Source organism: Equus przewalskii, chromosome 21, assembly GCF_037783145.1.
Source record: "Equus przewalskii isolate Varuska chromosome 21, EquPr2, whole genome shotgun sequence".
Classification (NCBI taxonomy): domain Eukaryota; kingdom Metazoa; phylum Chordata; class Mammalia; order Perissodactyla; family Equidae; genus Equus; species Equus przewalskii.
In genome coordinates, this window is record NC_091851.1 from 47060829 (window position 1) to 47070344 (window position 9516).

Below are 9516 nucleotides of genomic sequence, written 5' to 3' on the forward strand. Positions count from 1 at the left end.
ATACAAACTCACAAGTGCGTGTGCATGTAAACACACATACACATTCATGAATGCGCGCACATGCATATACCTTCACGTGAACACACAGGTGCACACACACGCATTCACACAGTGCACATGCACCCTGCACTTGCTCACAGGGCCATGGCCCAAGGCCATGCTTCCATGTGAATGAAAAGGGACTGTATTCCCCAGCAGCCATCCACAATCCTGCAGATTCGGCATGATTTATGGCATGTGCTAGCACAATATCTGTGTACATCGCTGGAGGAGCCTTAATTGATGAGAGAATTGTCAGAAATGATTCCCGGTGTGCAGTGGGTCTATTTGAAAGGCAGATCAAAAGGAAGAAGCATTTCTTTGAAATAAAATGCTCTCGCATTGTAATTTATAATATTTCCCCATGAAATAATCTCCCTAATTTTTCCAACTGAGATTTTACAAATAAATCTCAGTTAGGTGACCAGGCAGTTCTAGAAAATAAGATGTACAAAGAGTAGATATTTCTAACACCCGAAGACAAGAAGGCAATTTGAAGCCTCCCTAGAGGGCGGGCCCTAAGTCGCAGTGCATTCCAGTTTTCGGAAGGCAGCTGTGTTGGCAAGGGGCTCAGTCATGCCCCACGGGGTTGATGTGCTGGAGGCCGGGGCTGGGGGCAGCTGAGCACTGACGACCTCAGACCCGCTGTCTGGACGTTCACATAGACGAGGCCTGGCTGCAGAGCCCACCTGACGCTGTTCTTCCTCCAGCCCAGATAAACACTCCTGGAGCCCGGCCACCGGTCTGGAGAAGGTGGAGGCTGGGGGCTCCACGGAGACCCGAGGAGCACCTCGGTTCAGGAGGCCTGCACACACAGGCTGCTCCACACAAGGAGCAGGCATCTCGGGGCTCCCTGAGCCCACACCCTGAGCCATACAGAGGTCTGAGATCTGACACAAGTCAAACGCTGGGGAGGCCCTTCAGTTACCACCAGATCTCCCCTCGCCCAGGCGTGAGCAGGGTGGGCCTCCCAGAACTCCAGCAAGCCTGCCGGTGCTCACGCACATGTGGAGATGATGGCCCGTCAGCCCAAGTCTGCTGTTGGTAACACCTGCGCTGTTCCTTGATGTCCAGCGTCCAGGCTCCCCAGTGCACAGGAGCTCGGCTAAGCCTGGGCCCTGGGGTCTAGGATCCAGCTCCCTTTGGGGCCCCCAAGTCTTCCCTCCCCTCTCCCTGGCCCTGGGAGGGGGCTTCCATCAGCCCTCTCCAAGGACGTGCAGACCTTACTGAGAGGAGAGCTCGCCCCCTGGCCTCAGACATGTCCCTGCACTGGCCAGCTGACCCTAAAGGGCGAGGGGCACCAGTGGTGATGGCAAAGTCATCACAGCGACTCAGCACATCACACCTAATGACACAGATGTCTTAGAAAACAGCAAGAACAGCACTGTGTAAAAAGTGGCAGCAGTACTCCTGAGGGACGATGGCAATAGTTTGTCAAATGCTCAGCCCAGATGGGATCCTGCAGTCCAGGGAGCGATGAGGCATTCCCGTGGACACAGCCAGCCCCTGAGCTGTTCGGCGGCAGGCTCTCCATGGGACTCCGAGGACCCCAGCTCCCCAGCTACACGAGCAAGTGTGGGTCCGAGCCAGGTGGCCTGGCCAAGTCCAGCCCTAACGCCAGTCTCCACCGACCTCACACCCGGCAGGCTGTGCCTGAATCCTCTGTGAACTCTTGCTCCTGGTGCACGAGAATCCCGAGCCTCGGTGGCCTGGGACAGCCTCCTGAGTCTGCTGCTCCTCAGAGCTTGGCAGACTTCGGCTGTGCCAGGAATGGCTTGCCTGCCAGAGACGAGAAAACCTCAGCCCCGCTGGCTCCAGTTAAAGGAAGCCCGCGGGAGGTTGAGGACTGCGGCTTCGTTAAGGAAGGGGTTCCAGGGACGGCTGCTCAGCTCAGAGTGGCCGGGCCGGGCATCTCCGAGCTCCACCTCCTCACAGGAGACCTTCTTCCTCAGTACCTGGTGGCCCGGCAGCTCCAGGCTCGCTTGCCCTGGGGGAGATCCACCTAAGAAAACGCAAAGGCGAGCGGCTGTCCTTCGAGATTCAAGCAGACCTCTGTCTTGCTGGCTCAGGGAGTCGCACGATCACCCCTGACCAATCACAGCGCCAGGGGATGTCCTGATCACCCAGCCCAAGAGACACACATGCTCCTTCCCTGGAGAGGGTGTGGCGTCAACTCCCTAAGGAAATTGACTCCTGCAAGATCAGGAATGGGGGTGGAGGAGAAACAGCAGGGTGTTTCCTCTCCGCGTCTCTCCTCCTCTCAGTAGTCTGCTTCTGCTCCCAGTGGCCTGACTGCACAGGGTCGAGGTCAGAGGGGAGCAAGAGAGCAGTGGCAACCCTCTCAGGCACCCACCCAGGCTGCTCAGGGAGAAGCAGCCTTCTCCACCTCGAGGTCTAGTTCAGCTGAGCAGCTCCGTCTCACAGGAGACAGCAGAGGCAGGACCACAGGTGGGACCCGCTGGCCTGTGGGGTTACTCCAGGCAGGCAAAGCCCTCTGGCTGTTTCAGGGCTGAGCCATGAGCCACACCTCTGCCTCCCCAGCAGTCTTGTCTGCACAGGACTGCTCCCTCCTGACTGAGCTGTGCACCCGAGGAAGCACATTCCCTGGCTCTTGGCAAAGGGCTCGTTTCACATGCACAAGTAGGGTGCTTTTGGAGTGTGGCTAATCCGTGAATATTAAAAATGAAAACGTTGGATCAACGAGGAATGTGTTTGCAGAACAGTGCTGGGCTCAGGCAGACCAACTCTCACGGCTCAATTACTGTCATCAGAGTGGTTTCATGAGGATAAGGGTATTTTGACACGTATTGATCTGCCATCATGGTCCCAGGCATCCAGAGATGAATATCCGCCCTCTGCCTTTCTAGTCTGTATCGGGAACACGTCAGAACCATCGACGTTAAACCACCTAATATTGATAAGCTGGCGAGCTAAAAATGCCCGTGATGGCATGATTGATCATCGCATCTCAGCTCAGGTTATTACAAAAGGAAAGTAGGATGCTCTCATCACCTCCTCACAGGGCAGTTTAACTGTCTCAGGGTCCCCTGGGCTACTTCTTTCTCTGGGCCCATTTTTTTCCCCAATTAATTACAGTCAATTAGACGATGAACAAAATAACTTTCACAGTGTACCTAAGGAGACCTCCTCTTGTGTGGAGCTGTTTCAGTGCAAAACTGGAGCAAATTCGCACTGGAAGGTTTTGTTTCTGCTGGCAGAGACCTCGGAGAACCAGGGGAACCAGGAGCGGCCACAAGCCCTGTCCCCAGGGAATTGAAGCCCACCGTGGCACTCTCTCTGATTCAGTTTCTGGACATGGGTGTCCTTTGTGTACACTTGGTTTTAGCAAAGAGAGAAAGGTCTTGTAGCGGGTTGCATGTTCTGCACATTTCTCTCCATCTGTGGGATGGGGTTTCCTGGGCCCTGGAGCAGGGACACGAGTCAGTCTCAACCGCCGGGTAGGCAGAGGACGAGAGAGATGGGGGTTTGGATATTCCCCAATCATTTCTGTTGTGTTGTATGGTCCGTGTTCCATTTCCCTTGGATGTAGCTCCATCAAATAGGGGAACTCCACTGTAACCTCACGTAGGATTCCTTCTTTCTCCCAGTGAGCATTTAGTGAGCACCTGCTATGTGCACAGGTCTGCAGAAGGGGCTGTGGGGCCTGGGGACAGGGGGGGACCCAGGGGACCTGTTCCCGTGACAGAGCAGTGGATACAGGAGCAGACACTGGGATGAGACTCACTGTCCTTCATCAAGGCGGGTGACCCAAGCCTCTGTTCCCTCATCTATAAAGTGGGAACAGGGACAGTCTGTGCCTGTCCTGGTTGTGCGAATTCCATGAGATTTCCTGCACGTGGAAAGCCCAGTACTGCACTTGCCCATAGCCGGTGCTCAGAAATGCTGGCTGCTAAAATTAGGGAGGAGAGGACAGGCCGCAGAGATGATCACAGCCCAGAGTAGGAACGCATTCGAGCCACAGGGAGACGTTGTGAGTATGCGGTTCTCAAGGGTGACCAGCAGCATCAGCATCACCGGGAACGTGTTAGAAATGCAGATTCTCGCCTCCCCTGCTGACCTGCTGACTCTGACCCCGGGGTGGGGCTGGACCCGGGGTGCTCACAGCCCTCGAGGGACTCTGATGCTTGGTCCAGCTTGGCATCCTCTGAGACCGAGTGCTGCTGGGGACTGGATGCAGAGACCTGCAGCCGGGGTGGTGGCAAGGAGAAGCGTCACAGGAGAAGGGGCCTGCAGGCCCAGGGAGAGAGAAAACGTACCAGGTCTGTGTCTGAGTTTCCAAGGTTTCCAGTGGGAAGATGTTTAGCCTCAGGGCCCCCCTGAGCCCTACCGTCTCACCTGAGACACTCTGCGGGATGCACTTGTCTGTCTCGCCTGCGGGACATGAGTCTTTGGGGACAGCGTCGGGGGCTATATCAGTTCCCCACGGCAGCTGCTACCAACACTTTAGTGTAAACATCACACATTCATTCTCTCCCAGTTCTGAAGGATAAAAGTCTGAAATAGGGGATCGGCAGGGCTGTGCTCCCTCCACCCTAGGGAAGATCCTTGCTGCCTCCTCCAGCCTCTGGTGGCTCCAGATGTGCTTTGGCTTGTGGCCGCATCCCTCCAGTCTCTGCCTCACGTGGCCTTCCTGTCTTCTCGTCCTCTCTCCACTGTGTGGCACTTATAAAGACACTTGTTATTGGATTTAGGGTCCACCTGGATAATCCAGGATCTCATCTCAAGATCCTTAATTACTTCTGCAAAGATCTTTTTTCCAAAAAAGGTCAAGTTCACAAGCTCTGGGGGTTAGAATGTGGACATGCCTTTCGGGGTCACTGCCGACTGTGTTCTACTGTGTAATTAATAAAATTGCTGAAGTCCAGTAGACACCGATGGTGTGCCCAGCCCGGAGCCATGCACTTTACTTTAATTTGCTCATTTAATCTGACGACCTCCTACCTTCTCCTCCGACAGGGGGCGACACTGACTTACAAAAGGAAAGGGAAGTGGCTTTATCCTCATCTCACAGAGAAGCAAAACGAGGGTCAGAGATTGTACAACCAGCGTGTGGCCAATCCGAGGATGCAGATCCGAGTCTGGGTGGCTCCCATGGCCGTGTTCCTGAAGACGCTGCCAGAGCTGCTTTTGCAGATGAAGGTGCGAGGCTCAGCGGCTGGGAAGTGACAGGCACAGAGCTGAAACCCCATCACTTCCCATCCAGGCTCCTCCAGCTCTGAGCTGCTGTCTCCTCAGGGGCCCAAAGCATGTGGAGCAGCCTCAGGCTCGATGGTACCACACGCTGGGTTACAGTTCAGCAAATATCCCCTCCCCTCTCGCTTGGGGCCAGCATATTGCCCAGCTCCACTGGACATGTGCTTGTTTAGGCTTAAGGAACAGAAACAGAGACGACGTGCCATCCTGAGCCAAGCCTTGGAGGCGGTTCCTCATGGCCTGTTGTGCTTCCACCGTTGCCCCTGGTAACCACCAGCTCAAGGATGCTAAAGAGGCTTCCGGAGCAGAACTGAACCCAAGCTGCAGCCTGGAGCCTGGAGCCAGGAGCTGGGAGATGAGTCCAGCCTCACGCAGCAGAGGAGCTGTGCTGCTGACCCACTTACCCATGACTGAGAGAGAACCACTGTGGTTGGTAGCCCCTGGGTTTGAGGGAGGTTGTTACTCAGCATTATTAGAGCAGCTACTGACCGACACAGATGGGTCTAAGCTTGGATGGTTACAAATAGGGAATAGACCTCAAGAAGAACATTAATGGAGCGTAGTGTGATCCAGAAAGAAAGCACAATGTGAAATCCAAAATACACAGCTGCACGCCACCTGGAAACCAGTACTCAAGCTATCTCTTCACTATGTAAAGGGAAATCTGAATTCGAGATCCCACAGAAGATGGAGCAGAATGTTTGTGTGGGGTCTTGCATGGTGTGTATCACCAGGGCATCCACAAACACACTTACTTCTCGACTTTACAGAACTTTGTAAAGGTTTTTATGTCTAATGCTTAAATCATGTTAGATCATTCGTATGAATCGATAACCCGAAGGTCACGAAGAATATTCACCTTACATGTAAACCGACTTACAAACACGGTCCTTCTATTCAAGTCTGTCTCTACTGAAAACTTTCTTCCCAAAATTAGCTCTAATGTGTGGATTAATTTTGTTTGTGGGTGACAGCTAATCTGCTTTCTCCTTGTAATAAAATAATTAAAATATTTTTCCTCTCCCAGTTGTGTTTTTTTCACAGTAATCCTTTCATTAAAAACCATTTAATGTTTTTCTGCTCTATCTGCTATATTTCAAATTTTGTATTTTCTCTGCTCTTCTGTCATGTTTCTCATTAAATTTCTCCTTTTTGTTCTTTTGTTGCGATGGCTTATTTTTTTCCCCTAACACAAGCTTTGAACTTAAAACCTGGGAACCATGTTATTTGGAATAAAAGAATCTGTAGTGTCACACATTCGCCGGCTAATGTTACTTTTTATGTTTTGTTTTAATTTTTCGGAACGATTGTTTATCAACAAGCTCTTTTGTTTCTTCAAGGTTGGTCTGGTCTCCGGACCAGTTCTTCACACAAAATGATAATCCTCTGATAACATAATCATCACCAAGGAAACCGGAGACGATGTCACAAACAGGATTATGACTTCAAGGACCCAGATTTGCATCTTTCACCCACTAAAGCTCCCAGCGTGCACCTCTGTGGGCCCCACTCCACAGCATCATGGTGAGAGGCACTGGAGAGCTGTGTGATGGGTTCCCAAGCTGAGAACAAGGAGCCAGGAAAAATTGTTGTGAAATCTGAACCCAATGATGTTTTATTAGCATTAGACACACACACATAGCCAAGTGGACTGCTTTTCTTTTTTGTTTTTGGTGGGGAAAATTGGCCCTGAGCTAACATCTGTTGCCAATCTTCTTCTTTTGCTTGAGGGAGATTGTCACTGAGCTAACATCTGTGCCAATCTTCCTCTATTTTGTATGAGGGATGCAGCCACAGTGTGGCTTGACAAGTAGTGTGTAGGTCTGCCCCCAGGATACGAACCTGCGAACCCTGGGCCACTGAAGTGGAGCGTGCGAACTTAACCACTATGCCACTGGGCCGACCCCGTGGACTGCTTTTCAATTTTGTTTAGCTGTGTTTGGTTGTGTTGTCCTGTCCCACCCCTTCCCCTAATGAGAAATGGTATTTAGAACACAGGTGAGGGTTTCCCAGGTGACTTGGGGGCAGGAGGAAGATTCCCAGAGCCATTAGGGCCCTCTTCTCACTCTGGGTTAGTTAGCCTATCAGAAGCCAGGGAAGAACTGACAAGCAGACAGATATGTTTCTAGGGTGAGAAGAAGGGCAACATTGCCCAGCCGGGCTCGGGGACCTTGGTGTGGGAATGGAAGCCTGCGTTAAGGGCCCGAACTCTGGCATTTGGTCGACTGGGTCTCAGCCTCTGCTTTTCACCTTTGATACGTTACTGAGCTGAGGAGAGCCTACGTTTAGGCCACAGCAAAAGAACGATTGTACCTTATTCTTTTTTTTTCCCGATAGAACTACTTAGCATTGTCAGGAGGTCGGCAAAGGGAGCCCCAGGGCAGGGGAGGCGGTATGGGCTGACACCGATGGGCATACACGCTCCCAGAGGCCACAGATACCCTCCGTGTTCTCAGGGCCGCCATCTGAGTCTTCCAGGCATCACCAGTGGGTTAAGCAGCGTGATGCCCATTTCACAGGGGTGGACACTGAGGCTTAAGAAGTTTCCACGAAGCTCCAGATTGCTCAGCTGGAAGCAGCGGGGTAACGGCACAGACACACACCTCCCAACCCAAGCACTGTGCCCTGGCCAGAGCGTCAGCTGACCCCGAAGGACAGCGCCGCTGGGTGGGGCCAGGACTGACCAACCATCCTGGAAGGCTCGTGAGCTGAGAGAAAGAGGGAACAGGGGAGATCACTTCCTTCTATCCATCCCCCTGGTTGCACTTAAACTCTCTTATGCCCCCCTTGTCCTCTTTTTCTTCTCCTTGGAACCACAGCCACACGGACCGGGGGGCTGGCAGCAGTGGGAGGCTGTGTCACCGCCGCTCACAGCAACAGCTGGGGACGAATTCCCTCGGCTCCACGCGGAAGTCAAGGACTATAATTGGGTGTGCTTCAAAACAGTAATCCCCACAGCTTTCAAACAGCACAATAAAAATAAATTAATCACCCCGTCAGCATCTCATTGTACGTTTATAATTTTTTATTTTACTGTTTAATATCATAAAAGTGTGGCACGCAGAGGAAACTGTTGATTTCATCACAGAAATTGCTCTCTTTTAAGCAAAAGTAAATACTAGTTAGGGCATCCCCACAGGAGACAGAGATGAAGGCAGCAGGTCCCAAGCTGGCCAAACCGGGCTGTGATTCTCTCCAAGGAGTCGACACGTCACAATAAAGCCTGACCATTGCCTGAAGTGACCAGTGGGACTGATTTATGGACAAAAGTAAACACAATGTCCCAAAAAATGACCCGAATGTTAGTGGCTCCCTGGGAGGGGAGGAGAGGAAAGAGGGCGGAGGGAGGGAGGCCCAGGGGTCCAGACCAGCCCTGAGAAGACCCTGCCCCTCTCCTCAGGGTCCTGCTCATTTCAGGTGGGATCTCGAACCACCTCAGCCTCTGTGCTCTAATCAGCGTCAGTTCCTGGGAGGGATGGGCAGCAGAAAACCCATCGTTCAGACTCTGCAATGAAAGAAAGAGAAGCAATTAACACCTTGGCAGTGGCAGAATTAATCGTACATGACCACTTTTATTTAACTTCTCCCCCAAATGCTAGACTGAAAGACATTTATTAGTTCACGCAAAATGCATCTCTGAACAGCAAACATTCGATTATTTTGATGCTTACTGCTGAGAAAACTGCAAAAGAAAATGCACATTCGACAGACTCGTTCTGAAAGGTCTTATAGAAACGAGGCTTTTCTGCCATTTCTAAGGCATGTCCTATATTGTTTTTGGTTTTTAATCATTGCACCCTACTGGATCCCATAGGAGATTCGTGTTCCCATCTCTCCACAGTCTCCCAGTAGGCAGCCTTCTGGTCCAGGTGGTCATTTTACAGCCAGTGTCACAACGTCTTGCCTCCACTGTTACCAAATTAGATACCATAATGCCTTAGGTCAGGAGAAGGAGAAATGGCATGAAATTTGTAGAATGTCTTCCAACTGGCAGTCCTCTCTCCCATGCGTGCCACGGTAAAGTGGGTGACTTAATAGCCCAATTAGTGCTCTCCTTGCTGCCCCATCCCATCCTCTGTCCATTATTTTGTGTCTCCTCCCACTGACTCTGGGCTCAGCCAGGTGACGCACTTTGGCCAGTGGGATGTTAGCAAATGCAAATGCGGCTCAAGCTGGGACTTGAAAAGGCACTCCGGCAGTTCCCCTCACTCTCGACCCCTGCCACCACCTTGAGAACGTAGTCAAGGTGGACTGCCAGAAAAA

At 52.0% G+C, this 9516-nt stretch overlaps 1 long non-coding RNA gene across 2 annotated transcripts; it reads left to right on the forward strand.

Annotated features, from left to right (window-relative positions):
- The first annotated feature begins 5545 nt into the window (after window positions 1-5545).
- On the forward strand, window positions 5546-8255 carry LOC139078153 (uncharacterized). Of its 2 annotated transcripts, none has more exons than XR_011530961.1 (3): window positions 5546-5682; window positions 6594-6777; window positions 8073-8255. It is a non-coding gene; the product is annotated as an uncharacterized lncRNA (long non-coding RNA). The 2 variants fall into 2 exon arrangements; XR_011530962.1 differs by having other exon boundaries at window positions 5558-5682; window positions 7773-8255.
- The last annotated feature ends 1261 nt before the right edge of the window (window positions 8256-9516 follow it).